This window comes from Tenrec ecaudatus, chromosome 15 (genome assembly GCF_050624435.1).
Source record: "Tenrec ecaudatus isolate mTenEca1 chromosome 15, mTenEca1.hap1, whole genome shotgun sequence".
Lineage (NCBI taxonomy): Eukaryota > Metazoa > Chordata > Mammalia > Afrosoricida > Tenrecidae > Tenrec > Tenrec ecaudatus.
This window is the reverse complement of record NC_134544.1, coordinates 29,449,396-29,472,446: the sequence shown is the minus strand read 5'-3', so window position 1 is coordinate 29,472,446 and position 23,051 is coordinate 29,449,396. Positions and strand designations below refer to the sequence as shown.

Genomic DNA, 23,051 nt, shown 5'->3' with positions numbered 1-23,051 from the left:
CACGCGGCCCGCTTCAAGCAGCTCCGGGATGCGTGGGCGTCCTTTGCCTCTCACGTGGTACAGATAGCTATTTTTAGGCTCAGCGCTCACATTTACAGTTTTCCTCAAATTCTGCAGCAGCAGGTGTGGGCTGGCTGCCAGCCTGCTGCCAGCGTTGGCTGTGGGGCGAGCACTGGTCCTACCTCCGCAGGATCCCGATTTCACCCAGCAATGCGACCTTAAAGAACAGCTTAACTCCCGGCCGTCAAACAGATGTGATGCCTTTCTCCCTCCCTCACAGCCCATGCATCCCCTCGCTGGTTATGAACGACGATTACATGCTAAAGCCCCCGCCTCGTACAAATGGTTAAGCACTTCACTACTCTGCCGAACTGCTGTCGGCGGGAACCCACCAAGAGGAGCCTTTAAAGTAAGGCCTGGTGATTTGCTTCTGAAAATTCACAGCCCTGAAAATGACGCGTGCAGTTCACCTCGTGTCAGAATGGACGCGAGACAGCCGACGGCAATGTGCTCAGCAAGCATCAGAAGAACGACTGAGTTCGGAGCGGAGACCCCAAGCCCATCTGTAGACCATGGACATTCCCTCACAGGAGGGGCACAGGAAGGGATGAGTCAACCGGGGTTCCGTATGGCTCCGATGAAGCACACAGTCTTCCTCTGGTTCCTTGAGGCTTCCTCACCCCCACTCTCATGACCCCAGTCCTGTCTCCCACTGCAGGCCAGACCGGAGCATGTGCACAGGTATAGGGAAGAGCTCACAGCACAGGGAATCCAGGAACAGGGATGGGAGGCTCAACACCAGAAGGGCAGGGGACAGGAGAGGAGGGGAGAAAGCATGGACAGATCGCAAAGATCGACACAGAACCACTCCCAGCCCAGCCCCAGGGAGATGAACAACAGAAACGGGGGGAAGGGAGACAGGGGTCGGCGTAAGATGAAAATAATAATAGTCTATCAAGGGGTCATGAGGTGGGGAGGGGGAGAGGGCAGAAAGAGGAGCTGACACCAAGGGCTCAAATAATAAATGTTTAGGAATTAATGACAACGTATGTACAAATATGCTTGAAATAGTTGATGTGTGGATTGTTATAAGAGCCCCCAATAAAATGATCTTTTAATAAAATTTTGTTTTAAACGACTAAGAGTCCTGCAGAATATCAATCTGGAAAAAAGTCCAGCTCACATTTCAGTCTTAGACAAGGAAACCCAGACCCAAACTGAGGCCCAAAGTACGGCCATGGCTGCCCAGATGGCACCCCCAGCCACCCACCTGTCAGTCTCTTCCCTTGATGGCTTTGGCTTTTGGCTAACCAGTCACTACCTGGGCCTGGCCCCACATCTGGGGCACAGCCAGAGTAGGATGGGTCAGTCTCCACATCCCTCAGGTTAAAGCCGAAGTCAGCTCCTTGAGGTGGTAGGGCTGAGGGTTTCCTTCCGTAATGCCCATCAGCAGAGGCTGTCCTCCGTTCCCGGCCCAGCAAGAGCCCCCAGCACCATCAGTCCCTCTAAGCCAGCAAGGGAGGGAGGGATGCCTGCACGACAGGGGCAGGCATGGAACAGCGACATGCGATATCATCACACACCTAATCACGTCTCATCACCTGGCCCTAACCCATGAAGGCACAGGTCCTGCCCACACTCAGGGAAAGCTCACCGAAGTGTGAGAGCACCAGGAGGCAGGGCTGAAGGGGGTTAGCCAGGAGTCTGCCCACCACACGCCCCTGCTCAGCAGTCACCTTACCAGCCTCATCAGAGTTGATTTGGGAACGATGTCTCTTGCTTCTGTGTCTGCTTTTAAGGGTTTCTCTTCTGCCAGGGCTTTTAACGGACTTACTGGGATGTGCTACCCGTGTTTTGCTTTGTCCTTCTCTCAACTAGAGTCCATAGAATTCCTGATCATCTTTGGGAGCGCCTCGACATTATTTCATCTCTCTGGGAAAATTCAGCCACATCTCCTCAGACGTTGCTTCTGCTCAGCTCGCTGTCTCCTTCCTTTCTTGGGCTCTGGTTACGTAACTGTTGCGTGTTCTCCTGGGGCCCCCAAGCCCCTCACAGTCATTTCTGTGTTTTCCAAGCTTTGCTTTCTGCGGATTCCAGGCGAGATCGCGGCTCAGACTGCTGAGTTCACTTCGTTCTTTGGTTCTCTGGCATCTCGCCTGCAGCCTGCTTTGGTTGTCCAGGGGCAAGATTCTTTTCCTCTGGATCCTGTGAGATGACCAAAATCTTCCCTCGGGGTCCCTGCCTCTGGGAAACCAAGTTCCGCTTTTCAGCCTCTCTCCCCTCCAGGGTTATCCATCAGCATGTCCCCCAAGGATAAGTGAAGCGTGTCTCTCTATGTTTCTCTTTTTCCTGGAATGTTGGCACCACAATATTCCCTCCCTGGGAAGACCTCTGATGTCTTCTCACAGATTCCAACTGCCCGATTTGTCCAGCTTGTCCAATTGTTTTCACCAAAAGATCCATCTCCTGTGGAGACACACCTGCCTGCTTCTCCGCCCAGCCCCACCTGAGCTGAAGCTGTCGCGGTTCACGATCCTCTCATGGAAAGAGAATATGGGGCCACAAATGGCCCTTGGCAGCTAACCACAGGGTTGGAGGTTCGAGTCCATCCAGGGCCCCTCAAGAGTAGAGGCCTAGGGATCGACTTCCCCACGGAAACCAACATGGAGCAAGGTTCTACTCAGACGCAAGCGGGGTCACCAGAGGCAGATTGACACGATGGCAACTTAAAACGTGTTTTACAACAAATGCTCAGGAGGGTGGGGAGGGGCTGGAATGCTCCCAGGCTGCTGGGGGCGCTGCACAACGTGCCCCCACCGTGGGAAAGGATGTGGCACTTCCTTTAGAGGCTGGGAAAAGAAATGCCACAGGACCCCGCAGTCTCTGCACTTAAGCAGGCGTGCGGGAGAACCACGCGCCGAGCCATGGCACAGAGACGCACGCCCATGCTCATGCAAACAGTTAACAAAAAGAGGGAAGGCTGGGAAGGTCTCTGATGTCTTCTCGCAGTCCCACTGCCCGGCTTGTCCAGCGTTTCTAGTGCTCCCCTTCAAAACGACGTGCCTCCTACCTAGACACGCCTGTCTGCTTCTCCACACCATCCCACCCGATCTGCCAGCCGCTGGTCCAAAATGCTGAGCAAGGGGGGCCAGAAAAGAAGGCATTTCCCTGCCTTCATGACGTTTGACACGGTCAAAATGACCTTGAGAGGTTGAGACGGAGCCGGAGGACAGAGGCAGGATTCAGACAAACGAGAAGTTAAGGAAAGGGACTTTATTGAGGGGAAGGACTCCGGGGAGGGAGGGAAGGGAGGACAGAGGAAGGGACGGGAGCATCTTGAGCTCCGGGGCAGGTTCTGTGACCCAACGAGTTAGGTCAGGGAAGTCGCGCCTGGCGCTGGGGTGGCGGGATATATATATGATAGGAGCTTAAAGGCACGGGGGCCGGTAAAGGGAAGGGAGGTGCTTTGTGCTGCAGTTGCAAGTTTTGGGTCAGGAGATGACCTGTCAGTAAATCATCTCAGCAACCTTGCTTCCTGGAACGCCAGGGAGAGGGGGCTGTGTTCTGCGGGGGGGGGGGGGGGGGCAAGCTTTGTGAACTGCTGGAGGCAGGTGCTTTGAAGTGCAGCAGGTCATTTGTTTGTCCTCTTGAGAGGCTGGTGCAAGGGGCTGCCTGGTCCAGACCAGGCCCAAACACACAGGTATCCAGTTAGCGACCTGACCTTGCCTGGTTATCCAGCAAACGCGGAAGAGGGATCACCACCAGCCTCCCCCTCCCCCTCCTAAGCAAACAGCGCCCCTTGTCCAGGTCCTTGGAGGGCCATGAGCATGCACGGGTCTAGTTTTAGCCACCAGAGGGCAGTCAGAGTTTTCAAATGCTCTCAATGGCAAAGAAAACGCCCAAACCCATTTCATGAAAGGCTGTCCCTGGGGCCCCCAGGGGCCCATGTCCAAATTACATGGTGGGCCAAAATCAAAGTTACAGATAGGAGATCCTTTGGCTTAAAACTTCCAGGAGAAAAAAAAACTTCCAGGAGTCCATTCATTCATTCATTCATTTATTCATGGAACAAACACTCAATGAGCGCCTTCTATGGGCCACACCCGGGGCTAGGCACAGGGGGAAAAATAGCAAAAGAAATATTTCTCACCTTCAAAAATTCACATGAGCTGATACCAAGGGCTCAAAAGAAAGTAAATGTTTTGAGAATGATGATGGCAACAAATGTGCTCGACACAATGTATGTATGTATTGATTGTGACAAGATCTGTACAAGCCCCGAATAAAGTTATTTTTTTAAATAAAGAAATTTTAAAGAAAATGATGATGGCAACATATGTACGAATACGTTTGATGCAATTGAATATGGATTGTTATGAGCTGTAAAGAGCTCCCAATGAAATGATCTTTAAAATAATAATAAATAAAAAATTGCATGATGGATCTGCTCCCATAGAAACACAAGCCCTGCACTCTCCTGGCGTCCGGCTGGGGAACTGGACTAACTTATCCTGGGGCTCTGGCCCCTCTCTTGGCGAATATTGTAATGAAGCTTAGTGTAGACCACAATGAAATAGATCAGCGAATTTCCCCAACCACACTCTTCAAAGGACATTAACTGCAAGGAATCCCTAATGGGAAGGGCTCCCACAGACCTCCCCCCTTTCACCGTAGAGAGGCAGTCAACCGGCACTTACTGAGTCATCTCAACAACTGGCTCCCTAGTGGGGCCTGAGAAAAGGAGATTCCTCCGGCTACAAGGAGAGGCCTAGTGTGCACAGCATTATGAGAAAGCAATAAAGACAGCCTGGAGCCAGTGTCTGGTCAGGATGAGCCTCCATCTGAGGAGGTGCACCCTGAAACACCACTCAAGGCTCCAGCTTCTCTCTAGCCCCAACACAGAAGAGCTCCCAGCAGCCCCACCGCCCAGCCCTGCTCTTTCCTCTCCCTAGCCTGAGTGCAAGGCCTATTTCCAATTTGTGTTTGCTGATCAAAACCCCATAGTATCCTCTCCGCAGTCTGGAGCTGAGTAGCTTTGAAACATAGAAGCAAAAAGAGCCTTTCTGACTGCCCACCTTCCCCCATGTCCAGCTTAATGAAGGCAAAGCACATGTGACAGAGGAGAAGGGCGGAGGTAGAGGAGCTAGAGGGAGGGAATGTGGGGAGCATCTCAGAATTCCCATCCTCCCACAAGGTAGTGAGAATGCAGGTCCTTGGGCCAAGCCTGGCATGTGCAATGAGTGTTGTCAACCAACCAGTGTCCCTGATTATAAACTCTCCACCCTTGCCTGGGCTTCCCCAAAACTCCTGACACTCTCAAAGCCCAAAGGCTTTCATCATTACTGGTCCGATCGGAATTCCTTGGGTGGTTGTGAGTTACATAATTTCCATGTCAACTTGAAGATATAGAAGTGTAGGGGTGGAGTCTAGCTTGTCAATCAGGTCACAGCCTGGAGGTCCCTCCTGGTGGGCGTGGCCTTCTGTAAGAAGGATCCCTGGAACTTTCTCTTTCTGCCTGCACGTTCCAGAGCCCTGGGACGCTCCCACCACCATCGGATCCACATGACTTTGCACCCACCAGCCCGTGAGCTTCCTGCATTCTGCATCATTGCATGTGGCTGCGTGCATCTAGAGAGAGACTTACGGACTAGTATCGGATTTTTGGACTTGAGTTGCACTGGGCTGGGATGTCCATGTACAGTAACTTTTGGATATAAAGCTCTTTATTACACATATGTATGAATGTCCCTGGATTTGGTTCTTTAGTCAACCCAGTGGCAAAATTTCACGGGGATCACTGCGAAGATGATTTTGGTCTACCGCTGTCATTTGATGTGAGTTGCCAGCCATCTACTTCTCTGGAGAATCAGAAAGCATGTGATGACGTGGCGCTTTCCCAGGCTCCATGGGGAGTGTTAGGAGTTTGTGATGTAATCACCTGCCTGCCTTTCTAAAACTAGGAACATTTCAAACCCCAAACATAACTGGTGCAGGGACGGCTCCAACATGAAAGCCAGGGGGCTATGCCTTAGCTCTCTGCTATTGCCTAGCTGTGGCATTAGGGGTGGGACCCCCCAGAATAGCATAGCCCTGAGGTTCCTGATCTCCACTGTCCATACCCCATATCATCTTCTCTCTTGGAGTGTGGCGGGGACCTGGGACTTGGCCCTAGCCAGTGGCATAGACAAAGGTGGAGAGATTTTGCAATTGTAAGGAAAGTGTGTGTGTGTATGTGTGTGTGTGTGTGTGTGTGTGTGTGTGTGTGTGTGTGTTTCATTAGCAAGCTAGTCCTCGGCGGGGCAGACTGATTCAGGTAAATGCCCCGGAACGAGGACTGGGCTCTGCTTCAGTTGGAGACATGCTCTGAAAGCTGTCTGCTTTGAAGACGTGGCCATGTTGTGCAAGGCCACATGGAGAGGTCCACTGGCAAGGAACTTGGGTGGCCTCTGGTCCCTGAGAGCCTCTGGCTGACAGGAAACGGCGACCTCCGTCCTATGAACACAAGAAGCTGGATTCTGCCAGGAGCCCGAGAGAGCTTAGAAGCTGGTCATTCCCTCCTGCGCCTCGATTTCAGGCTGCTGACCCGCTGGACCAGAGAACCCAGCTGAGGCCAGCTCAGGTCCTGAGTGCAGCCATTGAGATCTCGGTGCATGGTGTCCAACCACTAAACCAAAAAACCCGTGGCTGTTGGGTGGATTCTTACTCTCTAGGACGGCGATCCCACAGGGCTTCCAAGGCTACAGACATCAGGGCAGCAGATTGCCATGTCTTTCTCTCATACCACCCCTGGAGGGGCCAAACTACCTGTAGCTTGGCAGCCCATCATATAACCACCACCTCCCAGGGGCCCCTGTGAAGCCACCAACCAAGACAAACCTGCTGCCGTTGAGTCCCTTCCAACTCACAGCACCCTCCCTAGCACTTCCCAGACTGCACACCTTTATGAGAGCAGGCAGCCTCCTCTTTCTCCCTTGGAGAGGCTGATGGATTCGAACCACTGACTTTGTAGTTAGCAGCCCAACACCTAATACACAGTGACACCAGGACTCCTTGTCAAGCTACTAAATCCACAGCCATCAAGTTGTGCATGACTCATAGCGACCTGGAGGACAGAGTAGAACTACCCTTTGGCGTTTTGAAGACCATGCGTCTTTCTGGCGCAGACAGCCTCGTTCATGTCCCCCAGGGCAGCTGGTAGGTTAGAACTGATGACTCGGTGCTTGGCAGCCCACAGTGTAACCCATGGTGCCACCAGCGCTCCTTCGGTAAGCCACCGAAACCATACTCCCCACCATTTAGTAGGTGCTGCCTCAGAGTGACCCTACCGGACAGGGTCGAACTGTCCCCTTCACTTCTGAGCCTGGAACTCTGCACAGAGGTAGAAAACCTCAGGTGTCTCCCTTGGAGAGGCTGCTTGTGGTAAGCAGCTCGTACCCTGGTGGATAGTGGGTACACATTGGGCTGAAAGGTCAGCAGTTTGAAACCACCAGCTGCTCCACGGGAGAAAGACACGCCGTCCTACTAGAGAGTCACAGTCTCAGAAACTCACAGGGGCAGTTCTACCCTGTCCTGTGGGGTCGCTGTGAGTTGGCATCGACTCGGTGATGGTGAGTTTTTTTTTGTGTGTGTGCTGTTAGGTAAGTGGAGTGGGGTTGGTGGGGAGGACTGTGGGAGAAGAGAGACTTTATCTCTCAGGCAAGTGGAATGATTGGGGGGTGGGGGGGCTGTGGAAGGGGCTGCTGAGGCAGCTGGGGAAGGGTTCATCCTGAGTGTCCGGTGGTGACCCATCTGCCCGGCTGGACACTAGACACAACTGGCAAAGCTCCTGGCTGCAGAAGCGATCAGGTTTCAAAAGCAAGGAAAACAATACGGAAACTTTCCCATGCCACCCTCCCCCCCCTGGCTCCACCCCCGTGAAGGAGGGCAAAGAGTCCTCTGGAGACACTGAAGCCTCTCAGGCGGATGACCTGGGAGACTGGAGGCTGAGTCAAGGAGGGCGTCAGGGTCGGGTCAGCAAATGCTGCACCAGCAGGGGACGTGGTACTTCCTTCTCCCACCCAGCAGTCCTGGGGCCTCACCCAGCTGCCTCCCAGCGCCCCTGCTGCCAGCCCCAGAGGCTCAGACCACCAAGACCCCCCAGCGGTGGGGCATGTACTCCCCCAATGGCTGAAGGGATTTTCCCTTATTAAATTCCTCGGCGGGGTGGGGGGGGGGTGATCTCATTAAGCCCCGTTATGGGTCACTTCTATTCCAGGGAGAATGAATTCTCTGCTAGTGAAGTGAAACCTGCAGTGGAGGGAGGCGATGGGAGGCAGGGGTGAGAAAACTTGAAAGCGAGGGGAGGCTGGACAGAGCAAGGAGCAGGCTGGACAGAGGCCTCTTGGGGGCGCATTGGAGAGAAGGGATGGGCAGGAAGGAGGCCTGGTGAGGTGGCGGTTATGTGTTGGGCTGTTAACCACAAGGTCAGCAGTTCGAAACCACTAGTCACCTCTGGGACGAAGACGAGGCTTTCCACTCCCTGGAACAGTTACAGTCTTGGAAACCCACAGGGGCGATTCTACCCTGTCCTGTGGAGTGGCTACAAGTCAGAATGGACTCAAGCTGTGACTTTTGAGACAGGGAGGGAACAGGGTATAACGGGAGTGAGGAGGAGACCAAAGGAGAGTCTATGCGGCCTGCTCTCCAGGTACAGCCCCGTGCTCTCTGCTGTCCAGAAACATGAGTCCAGACCAGCCTGCGATGACGAGAGCCCAGAGCTGGCCGGCTGTGGCGGCAGAGATGGAAAACAAGGAGCCGCGAGGGGACTTGGAAATAAATTTGATATCGGAACAAGCGAGCGAGGCAGAGGGAAGAACCCAAGAGACCTTCCAAGCTCCCTGGGGAATTGAGAGAGATGCCAGTGTGGAAGTTCAGCAAAGGCCTCAGACCAATGTCAAGTACACTTCTCTGTTTTGAAGACTCTCACACCCCCTTCACCCACTTCTGGAAAACAGTGCATTGATTGCCTGTCCTCAGTCTTCTTGTTCTTCCTCCACTCATGCATCAGCCCCTGTGCATGGAGTGTCTCGTGTGGTTAGGGTCTGTGTTGAACATGGCCTTGCACCTGACCCAGCCTCGTGGCACTGGCCTTAGGTGGGTCAGAGGAGGACTGTGCTCCACAGGCTTGCCAAGGGTTGATTTTTCGGAAGCTGATCACCAGACAGCAGCCCGTTACTGTGCTTAATGACGTCTCTGTGGAATTTTTATAAATTGCCCCATTGCTCAGAGGCAGATAAGTTAGATGTCACTTGGAAGGACCAGATAACTCTGAGAATCTTCTCTCTCTCACTTTTTAAAAATCATCTTATCGGAAGCTCTTATAACATCCCATACATCAATTGCATCAAGCACATTTGTACATAAGTTGCCGTCAACATTTTCTAAACATTTACTTTCCACTTGAGCCCTTGGGATCAGCTCCTCTTTGATCCTCCCTCCTCCAGAAAACCTTCTCTTAGTTGCCAGTTGCTGCTCAAAGACGCTCAGAGACTGGACTACGACTTAAAGAACCTAATTATTGAAAAAAAACAACAAAGACTTGGTTCTTGCTTGCTCATGGTTAGCCATGGTTTCCCATTGTTATCCTGAAACCCGAGCTAATGCAAAACATCTGTATGTGACGCCCGCCCCCAGGGTGATGTGAATTCCAAGTTAAGAAGTGTGTGTTCTCTATGTATTCCGATTTAAAATGAGGGACCATTAGGACAACCTGCATTGCTGCCCGTCTCCCCCTGGTGACACCGTCTAGAATCCCGTCTCTTTTCCTCTTTCACTTGTAGTGGATCGGTGCTGCTGCTCCAGGTATGACCTGTATGCGCATTTCAGCTGTAACCAGGCATTTCCTCTGAGGTGCTGCCACACGGACTGAATGCTCAACAGAGCCTGTCAGCCAGGGACTCCAGGCTGGACATTTGGAATGTAAACGTAAGCAAACTCACTTCTTGGACCAAGGAGCTACAATCCATTCAGAGCTGTTAGCCTTTTGACCTCTTCAAAAATGATGTAGACAAATGATAATAGTTAATACTAATAATTAATAATAATAATACAGGCAACCATTTGGATTGGCATCCTGGAAACTCTAGGTCTCTTGGGAAGCAAAAAGGCCAATCAGACTGGAAAGCTTGAGAGAAAAAAAGGAAGATTTTTAACCCACATGTGCAGGTGCTCTGGGACGCCCTGTCTTCAGAGCAGGTGTGCTCTGGGCTGCTCATTATGCACAAACCTAGTGAGGTGACCAGATTTTCACATTGGTAAAGCGGGACACCAGCGGGACACCATTGATAAAACTCATATCCTGGAGAAATAGCCACATGGCAGCCGAAAACCGTGTACCCTAGCTTGTCATGCATTCTTTCCCCAAATCGGGACTTTTTTTAATATGCTGTGGGATGCGGGGAAATTTGTTAAAAATAGGGACTGTCCCGCCAAAAGCGGGACGTCTGGTTACCTTATGACTTTGGGGGACGGGAGGGCGGCTATCCAGCTCCGGCTGAGACTGGGCGAATGACTGCATACTGGCCACGGTCCTCAGGAAGCTCAGCGAGCCTGCGCATTGGGTCTTCATGTGCTAATCTAGCTTTGATCGACACTAGAGTTGACGTTTGAGTGAGCCTCTGTGTTCGATGTCTTAATTCTCAATAGAATAGAATAACACACACACCCCTAGGGGCCTTGGCAGTGTCGCCGTGGCACATTGGGCTGCCATCTGCATGGTCAGCAGTTCGAAACCTGCAGCAGCTCCACAGCAGACAAGCTGGCGGCAGGTGGAGTGGAGCTGCAGGACCAGGCTTTCCGCAGAGCTAACCGTCAAACGTTGTTGAATAGATCAATTGGTTCGGACTTGGAGAGAGAGAGGGTTGTTCATCGTACTTCTTCCCTCTCACTGTGCTCACGCAGAACCTGCACACGGATCAAGAGACAACTGTTGAACAGAACAGGTGTTACAGTGTGGCTAACGTCAGGACTGGTGTCCATCAGGGCTGTATCCTCTCAATCGTACTCCATCTGTATGCTGAGCAAGGCATCGGAGTCACTGCACTAGAAAAGGAAGAATGTGCTATCAAGATCGGGGGGAGGCTTATCAACAACCCGCAACATGCAAAGGAGACAACCTTCTTGCTGAAAGTGAGAAAAACTTACCAAAGAAACTCAAAGACGAGGGGAAGGGGGAGCGGGGAGGGAGGGGGAAATGAGGAGCTGATGCCAAGGGCTCAAGTAGAAAGCAGGTGTATTGAGAATGATGACAACATATGTACAAATGTGCTGGACACAATGGATGTATGTATGGATTGTGATAAGAGTTGTATGAGCCCCTAATAAAATAATTTTTTTTAAAAAGAAGAAACTCAAATACTGCAGTGGTCAATATGAGTTGCAATTCAATGTGATATCCTTCCAACTGGCCCAGTGGTACAACATCAAGATCCACGGAAACCGAGAAATAACTGAAATTGCTGGGATTTCATTTTGCTTGGATCCAACATTGTGTTAGTCTGGGTACATTAGAGAAACAAATCCACAGAAACTCATGTATAAGAGAGAGTTTTATATATAAAGGGTAAGTGCACATCCAGAAAACATATCAACCCACTGATGTCCAAGCCCACAAATCCAACATTAACCCATATGTCCAACACCAATCCACAAAGTCCTCTTCCATCTCACAAAACAGACGCAATGATGCCGACTGCAGGAGGAAAGCCGAGTCAGTGAATGTGTAAGCATCTCAGCACTGGCAGGGGTGTCCACGCAGCTGCTCCAGCACCCAGGTCCATGGGGCTTCTCCTTGGGGATGTCTTGCAGGAAGTCAGCCTTGCCAGCTGAAGCAGGGAACTGGCTAAGGCAGCTGCACCCTAGTCCAACCATCACAAAGCATGAGACCCAAGAACTTGAAAAGCAGGCTCACCGAGCCATTTATCCCTTTGCTCTTCAATTAACCCCACATGTGTTTATCGACCAGGCTGGCACAATAACAACCCCAACCATCAATGCTCAAGGAAGCAAAAGTCAGGAGATCAAATGAGGCATTGCCGTGGGCAAATCTGCTGCCAAGCCCTCTTCCCAATCAAACCACTGCCCTTGAGTCCTGCTGACTCAGAGCGAGCCCCCTGTTGGTCTCAGAGACTGGCACTCTTGTTTTAAGTCCTAGAAATTTTATCGAAGTTAACATACAAATGTAATTGTATAAAAGCATCCAGACATACAAACTATCATCTGTGTGTCATCTTCTTCAAATACCAAAAATGTCCTTGTTTCAATGATACAAAGAGTCGTAGAAAGTCAAACCCAGTGTCCATTTGTGTTGGGCTAAGAAACCTCCCTTTCAGTCCATGGGGTCCATGGGGAAAGCACCGGGTCTTGGCTGTGTGTTACCAGAGCGGCTCTTGGATGGCTCAGGGGTCTTCATTCCTCAGAGCAGACAGCTGACTTGGCTTCCGAGAGGCAGGCCCTCTTCAAGCTTACTGGCTGTGAATGCTCCCAGCGTCTCCTACTTTGTACAGGCCCTTTCGAGGGTCCAGCCTCAACCTTCACATTTCTGCTGTTTAAGTAGATTGTTCCCTAATTCCTCAAAGTCACACCTCCACCTGCCACCCTGCGTTGTCAAAAGGGCGAACCTCAAACGAGCGCGATCTCTCCAGAACCATGTGCAACCAAATCCATCTTAATCTTGCACGTTGCCCGGGCTTTCCGGAAAGGGGATGTCCTCCAGAGGTCCCCTTGGGTCTCCTGGGCCCGCCCCCCACTGTCGCGGGGTGTGCAGCAGCAGGGTCCTGTGGTCGAGTTAAACGCGCAGAGATCGTCGCTCTGGGAGAAGGGCCCAACAGGCTGTGCTAGGCTGTCACCTGCCTGGAAGCAGACTGCTGCATCTTCCTCCTGCGGTGACTTTGAACTACTGATCGCAACCACTGCATAAAGCTGTCAGGCTTGCAAACGCCCCGGAGCACTCACTCCAACGCTGTCCGGCAGAGGGTGGCTGGTCGGCCCCCCACCTGGCGTAGTGCTTACTCCTGCGGCTGCCAACGGCGAGTTCGAAACCACCAGCCGCTCTGCGAGAGAAAAACGAGTCTCCCAAACGCGACAGAAGCAGTTCTGCGCTGCCCTGCGACGCTGCACCAGCTCGTGGCAGTGAACTTTTCTACGGGCTCGTGTGAGTCAGAATCACTGATGTCAGTGAGTTTGGTGGTAGTTCAGTTTGAAGTACTCCCAGGTGCCCTTGTTAATGGAAAGGTTGACTGTGGGAGGAAGACCTAGCGCTGCAAAGGTGACGCTTAGAAAACCCCGTGAGTCCGTTTTTCTCGGTCACGTGGGGTCGCTATGAGTCGAAATCAACTCAATGGCACCCATGCTGTAGAACTTGTGCAGAAATGTACCAGCATTTAAAAAACTCTACAGCGACACAGATCCAAGGGGGTGACCGTGGCCATCTTGCTACTGCTCCTTGGTGACCCCTAGGTGTGCAAGGCAGAACTGCAGGTTGCCAGGCCGTTCTGCAGAGTTACTTGTGAGCAGGCTCAAACCACCAACTTCTCAGCTAGAGCATTTAACCCTTGGGGCCCCCTGTATCCAGGGCTTTAGCTAACAGGAGAAATTCTACAAGTGTTCAGTCTCAACGCATTTCTGATGTAGGGTAAGCCTTCTACATGGGAGTTTTTTCTTCAAGTCTTTTTTCCCCTCCAATATAATTTTTTAAATAAACAGTTTTATTGGACATAATGCACCTATCATGCAATTTAATAGTTCAATGATGTTAAGAAGAGCTATATATAATGTATGGATTGTGATAAGAGTTATATGAGCCCCCAATAAATGATTTTTTTAAAGCTGTATACAATAAATTTTAGACCATTTTCTTCTTTCTTGTTCTCCTTGCTATTAGCTCCACATTTCCCCCAACCTCCCCAAGGAAACATGAATCAAGCTACTCTCTCTATAGAGCCACCCATCCTGATTTCAAATACCAAAAAAACACAGAAACAAAAACCAGAGTCAAAAATGCTAACAATAACAAAATAACATGGAAAAACAACTCCTGTTGAAAAGAAAACACAAAATATTTAAAAACTATAACAACTTTAAAATGAGTCAAAAGAGAGAGAAGTTTTTATTGGGGCGCCAATTTTAGAACAGAAAAAAACCAGACTTACTGGTTGGACAAGAGGTCTGTATTTTTTAAAGTCTGGTCTCCGCTCTGCCCCCTAGTGCTGGCCCCAAGCCTAGATAATAAAAGAATTATTTCCGGAAATTGGAGGCGGGTGAGGCAGAGAATATTTGCATATCCACAATGCATTGCACAGAAGACGAAATTTTAATTTAAAACAGATCCTTTTTCCTTTTTTATACTGTTGAAGTGAGGACACTGGCACAAACTTATCAATACAAAAAGGTATAAGTCATTTTTCTTTCAAGTATATAAACACCATTAGTGAATTAGGTATAACTCGTACTAGGGAAATGCATCCGCCCGGCTTGTTGTCATACTCTGGTTTCTCTTCAAATCGTATAAATCTTTCGCCTTTTACTAAAGATTTCCGTGGAGGGAAACAAATACGAGTCTTGAAACCAATTTTTTGAGGTCTTGTGTAAACAAGACTTATAATGGTTACAAAAAACAGATTCATGAGTTTGGGTTGTCTCAGGCTATGTAGCTTTAGAAGGAGTTATATAGAGCTCACTTTATTACCCTTCGTGGTTGTTTTAAACCCTGAATCACTAGGGTCAGCCGTTTTTTAGGTGTGTTAAACGGACCTTACAAAAAGTAAATATTAATTTTTAGGGGTACTGTACAGTTCAGTATTTTGTTTTTGTTATTGGGGTCCTTTTGAGTGGGTGCTATATACTTCCTGAAGTAGGAAAAAAAGGAAAAAAGATTGACAGCCTTAAAAACGTATAAAAAGCAATATTGTGAGGATGGGTATGATGTTTTTAATCATCTCGGAAGCATGTGTGAAAGCTGGGTATTAACTGGAGACTTGAAGATGATGTTTTTGGGTTTGTGAATTCGTAGTGCAGGAGAAGAGTGTTAGACGTACCATGGACTTAATCTGAAAGGACGGACAAATCTGTCTTGAAAGTACAGGCAGCAAGAGGACCTGATGCAAAGGGCTTAAGTGGAGAGCAAGTGCCTTGAGAATGATTGGGGCAGGGAATGTATGGATGTGCTTTATACAATTGATGTATGTATATGTATGGATGGTGATAAGAGTTGTATGAGCCCCTAATAAAATGTAAAAAAAGAAAAAAAAGTACAGGCAGTGTGTTGCTTAGAGAACAAGGAGGGTGAGGTTTCATTTCGAGTTATTTTGAGTATGTTGTGGGGTGGAAGGCACCTTACACCAATGGAAGACAGTGGGACTTTTCAAAACCTGTTTCTAAGTACAGGAATTCTGGTGGTGTAGTGGTTTCACCTTGGGCTGTGATCCCCATGACAGGCAGATCGAGACCCCCTGGGCTTTCTACTCCTGTTATAGTCAGGAAGCCCACCAGGGGTCACTATGTGTCAGCATTGACTCTGGCAGGGAGTTCAAGTACAATGCTGTCTGTGCTAGGGTAATGTCTATGCACATAAAAGGAAATAGAATTGTTATTCAAATTTATGCGCCAGCCACTAAAGCGAATGAGGAAGAAATCGAACGTTTCTACCATGTCTTGAGTCAGATACTGATGAAACGTGATCAACTTGAATTGATAATTATCAGTGCAAAAGCTGGAAACAGAGGAAGGAGCAGTAGTTGGAAAGTACAGTTTTGGTGATAGAAAGGAAGCTGGCAATAGCATGGTAGAATTTGGGAAGACAAATAGATGTGTTCATAGTAAATACCTTGTTTCAACAACACAAAAGGAGACCGACTACACACATGGGCTTCTCCAGATGGAAAACACAGAAATCAAACAGACTACCTCTGCATAATAACAAACTATGGCTAACCTCGAAAAGAATGGGAGCTCAAAAAACTTCATTGGGAGTACGTAAACAGGCAGTATACAGAAACAGAAGCGTTTTAAGTATTAACCCTGTAGTTTAAGCATCAACCCTATAGCTTTCTTCTCTCCTAGGCATGATGTAGCAGCGTGAGATGGAGGTGGCCGGTGTGCTCTTCCCCCTGGAATAGGCTGCAGTTCCGATCTCAATAGAAAGTATAAGATTTATTTGTCTTTGAAATCTCTTTAGTAGATTGCTTATATAGTGCTTGTTTACCCATAACACTTTTCCTTCTGTATTTGGAGAGAAGTTTTCTGGGTTGGGAGTAAATATTTGTAGTAACTTTTCCCCAAGAGAAAGAAGATGCAACAAAGGAATAGAGCTGGTTAAGAGAGGAGGGGGTAAACGTGGAGAAAGGAGGAGGACGATTGTGAGGACACGGAGAGCATAGAGAGGACCTTTTTCGGGGAGAGACCTGAGCAGGGCACAGGAAGCCCTTTGGCAGCTGACACTCCCAGGACTGGTGAAGTGAGCCCTCATGCTTTGCTAAAGTCTCGCCCACCTCCAGAGACTCTAGTGGGCCATTGGCACCGGGCAGCAGCTTTCACGGTGACCAGTTTAGCTAGGGACATGCTCTCGAGGAGGAAATAAGTTGACTCCCTGGCATCCCTGGCTCTCGGTTCTGACCACATGGATTTCGGGATTCTGTTTGAGAGCATACCGCTCCCAGGAAGCAGGGTGAAGGATCATGCCCTGTCACAATGAAAGCCAGCTTCCGGTGCTCCTGGAGGCTCTGAGTCCTGCGGCTCCCACCTCCAGCTAGCTCCCTGTGCTGGGTGGATTTGAGAGGAGTGCTCAAGTTTCTGGAGCCCTGGCTGCATACTGAGCCACATGCTGGGCTGCTACCATAAGGTCAGAAGTGAAGTTTGAAACCCCCAGCTGCTCAAGGAGAAAGGCAAGGCATTCTTTTCCTACAGAAGGACTCCTAGTGGCGTAGTGGGTTATGTTCTGGGTTGCTAACCACAAGGTCAGCAGTTCAAAACCACCAGCTCCCTGGGAGACAGACGAGTCTTTCTACTCCATAAAGAGTTACAGTCTCAGAAATCCAGAGTGGCAATTCTACCCAGTCCTAGAGACTCACTATAGTGAGTGGCAGTGAGTTTCTTAAGCTTCTGAAGTGTACATGGGAATCTTGAAAAAAGGCAGAGAAAGGTCCCAAGGAAACCTTTCCAGAACCTCTGGCAGGGCCGGTAACATTCTCCTGCTTTACGCTCTTTCATGCCTGAACTTGGCAAAGGTAATCAAGCTTCAAACATAAAGTTGAAAATGATGATGACAACATATGTACAAATGTGTTTGATATAATTGGTGTATGGATTGTTATGAGCGCTGTAAGAGCCCCCAATGAAATGATTTATAAAAAAGGAAACCCGAAACATAAAGTTTGAGGGAGTTATTCTATATGTATATAAAAAGACTATTCTGATCCCTCCCACTCCCCAAAAATCAAATGACCAGAAAGAGGCTAGTTAAGAGGAATACTGGTGGCCCAGTGGTTAAGACACTTCTCTGCAAACGGAAATTGGTGGTTTGAACCTACTAGTTAAGCAGCTGGAGCAAGATGTGGTGCTCTGCTTCCATAAAGATTACACTTTGAAAGCTCTGTCCCACAGGGCCTCTCGAAGTGAAAGCAGCTGAGACGGATGGGACAGCAGTGGGTCGGCATGTTTGGTTTTCGGCTAGTGAACTGATGCTTACAAAGAGGGGAAAGAAGTCAGCCCTTGGCTAATCTTAACATGCCCTTGACTGAACTCAACTGATAGAAGTCTGAAAATGGTCTCCTTTTGTCACCTACCTGTAGACAGGATGCCTTTAGAAATTTAAATTGTGGACCGGGCTAATTTAAAGTAGAAAGCAAAGATCAGGCAATTTGAGGTAGACAATCTAAAGACAGGATTAATTTTGAGTCAGTACTTTTTCAGATTTGTATTTTTTTAAATCATTTTACTGGGGGCTCACACAACTCCTATCACAATCCATACATCCATCCATTGTGTCAAGCGCATTTGTATATTCATTGCCCTCATTATTTTAAAAATGCATTTGGTTTTGTGAGTAAGGCAACACCATGAAATCAAAGCAAGATGTGTCTTACTAATTTCCCTCTTTGACACATTAATAATCACCACTGCAGACTGAGCTATCTACTGCGCTTCCTCTTTGGCTTATTATCATCTTCTTGCTCAGTAAGGGCTACAACTTCTTGGTATTTCTCAGGCTTCTGGAATACCAGGCTGAAAAAAAGTTGGGGGTCTGTGGGGAATCACAGATGAATGTGTGTTGGCTGACCCTCCCAGGCAACCAGGATGTTGTGATTCTAGAATTTAAAAAAATCCAGCTGGCCCAAAATACCTCCCTCTCCTAAAGTGCCCTATCTTGGTGTCTGAAATTCCTACTGGGTATGTCATTCCTTGACAGCTTCTTGAGAAGTGCTTGTTTTAGTTGGATAAAAGTATTCCATTTCCAGAGGGCGATGATGTGTTAGTCAGCTATCACTCTAGTAAGAATTTACTTCCTTAATGAAACGTGTTATGCTAAGAAGATTGGGAGAAGTCCTGGAGCCATAGTGGCTATGCACTGGGCTAAGATCCACAGGGACAGAAGTACAAAACCTCTAGCCACTCCAGGGGAGAACGATGAGGCTTTCTACTCCTGTAAAACATTATAGTCTCAGAAACTTTCAGGGACAGTTCTACCATGTCCTATAGGGTCACTACGAGTCAGCATTGACTCAATGGCAGTGATTTTTCCTCTTTTTATTTGTTTGTATCGGCATATCCTTCACATATCATATAATGTAATCACTCACTCACTTTAAGGCAATTAGTGCAACCATCACCACAATCAATTATCAATTTCAGAGCATTTCTCCTTTCTTGTACTTACTGTTAGCTCCCCATTTCCCTCCCACCTCGCTTGCCCTGCCCATCAAGTTACTGTCTCTATGATTTCGTATACAGAAAATCATTCAAAACAAAACACAATCATACAAAGCAAGCAAACAAATTTTAGAAAACCCAACAACGACTGATAAAACATGGAAAAACCTCAATCAAAGAGAAAGAAGATACTTAACTCTATAGAGACAATAGGTTGGAGTAATGGTTTTTTTCGGGGGGTCTGGCAGGAGAGGTTGGGGAGAGCTGGGGAGCTAATAACATCAAGTATAAGAATGAAGAAAATGTTCTAAAATTGATTGTGGCAATGTTTGTACAATTCTCCTTGAAATGATTGAAATATCGAATTATATGACAGATGGATTATGGGTCAATAAAACTGCTTAAAAAGAGGGAAAAAGCAGAAAATATGAAAAACTGAAACTACTTTAAAATGGGTCAAAAAAAAAATAAAAAAAATAAAAAATAAAAAAATAAAAAAATAATTAAAAAAAACCAAAACAAAACAAAAAAATAAAATAAAATGGGTCAAAAGGGAGATCAAATGGTTGGGTATTAATTTTAACCTACCTACATCTCCCATAATTTACTTTCCAATGCTCTCTGCTAATAGCAAGACCTATACACTTTTCTTTCTTTCTAAAAATTTAAAAAATTGATAACTAAAGAACATTTATTTGTAGCTAGAATTTTTATCTTGCGGATGTAACTAAGTGTTGTTACCACCCAGTCCTATTATCTTGCAGAAGGGTGAATGCGGTGAGTGGGTATGAACATGGGAAGGTTTGGAACTATAACATGAATTGACAAGGAGCAGCTTTCTTGTAAGCCTTCGTAAAAATGTTGACGGACCAAAAAAAGAAGAAGAAAGAAAAGGTGGGGTGAGAGGGAGGCAACAGGAAGTTCAGATTGAACAAAACTCTCACATTTCATTGGACACATTCGATCCTGGGTACTGTGTTCACACGACGGACACAGGACAAACCCCACTACAGCACACTGGACACGGCTGTTCCAACCCCCCCCCCCCCGCCCCAGATGAGTCCAACTCAACTATTTCCCAGCCTGCTGAGCCTGCCCAAGAAGGAACACGGACATCTTCTTCATCCAGTGTTTGTGGTTAGGTTGGCATGTCTGGGTACCAGCTCGGTAAACTAGACGGCTGAGGTCCGCCAGGTCATCCATAACATCCAACACCTGGCTGGTGTCGTGTGTAATTGAGGGACTGTTGGGGTTCATTCTCTCACCAGCCCTGCAGACAGTTTACAAACACCTTCCATGCCTTCCTTCGTAGATTCGGAGTCAGCGGAAGGTCTACCTCCTGGTCTCTCGGTAGGCTGGACTAGCAAGTGAGACGTTGTGCCAAACGCTTTCGTTGCAGCCGCTGCCGAGCTTAGCTGCCACCCCGCCAGCAGCCAATCCCTGTAAGCCTTTCTCATGTGTACCAGTGCACTGGCCCAGTTACAGCACCTTTCCCTGCCCGTGACAGCGACGCCCTGATGACGAATCATGAGCCTGATGTCGGTGTTCTATGCCATCAGTCATGCGGTTGTGAATCCCGGGACATCATTTGGGCCTCCTACCAATGACCTTTTCCATTGAGTTATCAGTGTCTTCTTGCATCTAGCTGATTTGTCCTTGTCTTGCCGTTGGCAGGGGGGTGTTTTTTTTTTTTTTTTTTTTTTGTTTTTGGACAGGGTTTTACTGACAGGGTCTCTATAAAATTTATCTTTTGGGAAAGAAAAGATACCCTCATACTCGGCCTGCCTGGAGGTCCCTGGGGAGCAGAAGCAATTAAGCATGGGACTATTCAGCACAGAGCTGATGGCTTGGACCACCTAGAAGAGGGTCAGAAGAAAGGCCAGGCAATCTGCTTCCAGAGGTCACGGCCTTGAAGACACCCTGACGGGCAGCTCCACTCTGCACACCGGGGCTCACCCTGGTCAGCATCGACTCAGCCGTGAGAGGCTTGGACTCTGGACCTTGGTGCCCTCTTCTGCAACATCAGAGGGTGATTTTGAAGGTCACCCTCTGGACTTGGAGTGTCTTACAAGCCAACCCAACCCAACGCAACTCACCGCTGTTAAGTCAACTGTGCTGCACAGAAACCTGGCCGTACAGGGTAGAACTGCCCTTGTGGGTTTCCGAGACTGGAGCTGGTGATGGGAATAGAGAAAGTCATCCTTTTCCCTGGGAGCAGTTGGTGGTTTCAAATCACTGACCTTGTGGTCAGCAGCCCAAAGAGTAACCTACCACACCGCCAGGGCGCCTGGGTGTCAGTCATAGTTGCTAGGAACTCACGGAACAGGAAAGGGCTTTGGTCCCACCCCAGCCTGCTGCCTGTCACTCCTGCAGTAAGGATCCCCCTGGTGGTCCCCTGAGGCCCGGTGCCTTTGAACTGCCCTTCAAGGGAGGGGTTGCATGTGATAATCTGCTCTGTTTAGCTTTAGGTTATTGTTTCTGCTGTCAAGCTCCAAGTACTTTAATGGATGCGCCTATTGTTCTCAGGCCCAGGGCTTTTTTCTTCTCCAAAAGATCAGCACATTAACGGGTCTAATTTTGCCCCCTCTCAATACATAAACAAAACCCCAGACATTGCAAGTCTGACCGTAGTAACCCCACAGAACAGGGTAGAACTGTCCCTGTCAGTTTCCAAGACTATAACTCTTTTTTTTTTGACTATACCTCTTTATGGGAGTAGAAAGTCATGTCTTTCTCCCCCAAAGAGTGGCTGATGGTTTTGAACTACTGACCTTGTGGTTGGCAGCCCAATGCATAGCCACTACTCCACCAGAGCTTCTATGGACTCCTACTTCACCAGAGCTATCTTTGTAAGGGCAGGTGCAAGTCTGGGCATTGGAGGCAGCATGCCAAATTTGGATTTGACCCTCCCAATCTGTGATAGCCACCTTGGACAAGTTGTTTTATCACTCACTCACTCACTCACTCATCACTCACCCACTCACTGCCTCACTCACTCACCCACTCACTCACTCTCATTAACTCACTCATCACTCACTCACCACTCACTCACCACTCACTCACTCACTCACTCACTCATCACTCACCCACTCACCACTCACTCACCCACTCACCCACTCACTCAGTAAAGCCTTGATTTGGAATCTTCCTGAGCCAGCGTGTGCGATCTGCCACAATCCCTGTTCTAACTACTTCCTGGGTTGCTTAGAGGAGGAGCTGACTGCAATCAGGTCTACAAAAGGGTTCGAGTTAAACTCTAAGCAAATGTATGTTGTAGGTTTTCATAAGCAGAAAGATGGCAGCAAAATGGAGAGGTCGGGGATCAGGCCCACACCCTAACCTGGACAGACCTGCTCCGACTGTCTGGATGTAGCCCACACGCTCCTGTCTCCAGGCACTGTGCCAGCTCTTTGTCTTTCTCTTCACCTCTGTCGCGGGAAGTCCTGTCCTTTCTCCAAGGCCATGCTCAAAAGCTCCCTCTTAGACCAGGTCCTCCTTGCTCCTGGGAATTGCTTTCTGCCTCACATGGTTCCCAGATTGCAGAGAGCCCCTGGCTTTAGCCAGCACTGTATCCCACCAGTGAACCGTCGCCCCTTATTTCTCGGTTTGAGTCTTTTGAGCGAGGCCAAAGACATTTTTGCACCCTGGAAGATGAAAGAAAACAAACCCACTGCCCTCCGTTTGATGCCGACTCACGGCGACCCTATAGGACAGTGTACACCTGTCCGCGTGGGTTTCCAAGACTGAGACTCTTTGCAGGAGTAGAAAGCCTCGTCTTTCTCCCACAGGGCAGCTGGTGAATTGGAACTGCTGACCTTGTGGTTTGCAGCCCAGCGTGTGACCCCACCAGGGCTCTGGGCAGAAGGTGTCCTTTAATATAAGGGTAAGGAAGAGAGCCAAAGCATTGCTATTTATACATTTATACATGCAGGAGTTTACTCTAAATAGAATGTGTTTAAACGTGACTCTGTGGTTGGTTGATGGCTGCAGGCAAGTTTCCTCAGTAGGACACTGTCTAGTCTTGTTGGGGCGACTTACAATGAAGGGCTAGCAAGCAGAGGCTTCTGAAGGGCTCTGCTGGGCCAGTGCCACTCAAGGCTGAGAGGTCGGCTCATGGGGGAGCAGAGTATCTGGATGGGTGTGAAGAGAGC

The 23,051-nt window shown here is 48.7% G+C and overlaps 1 non-coding gene and 1 pseudogene across 1 annotated transcript; one reads left to right on the top strand and one right to left on the bottom strand.

The window, feature by feature from the left end:
• Positions 1–14,516: 14,516 nt before the first annotated feature.
• Positions 14,517–14,633, top strand: LOC142428269 (U5 spliceosomal RNA). The gene has a single exon (XR_012780196.1). It is a non-coding gene; the product is annotated as a U5 spliceosomal RNA (small nuclear RNA).
• Positions 14,634–19,971: 5,338 nt separating this feature from the next.
• Positions 19,972–20,357, bottom strand: LOC142428108 (enhancer of rudimentary homolog pseudogene; annotated as a pseudogene).
• Between the last annotated feature and the right edge of the window lie 2,694 nt (positions 20,358–23,051).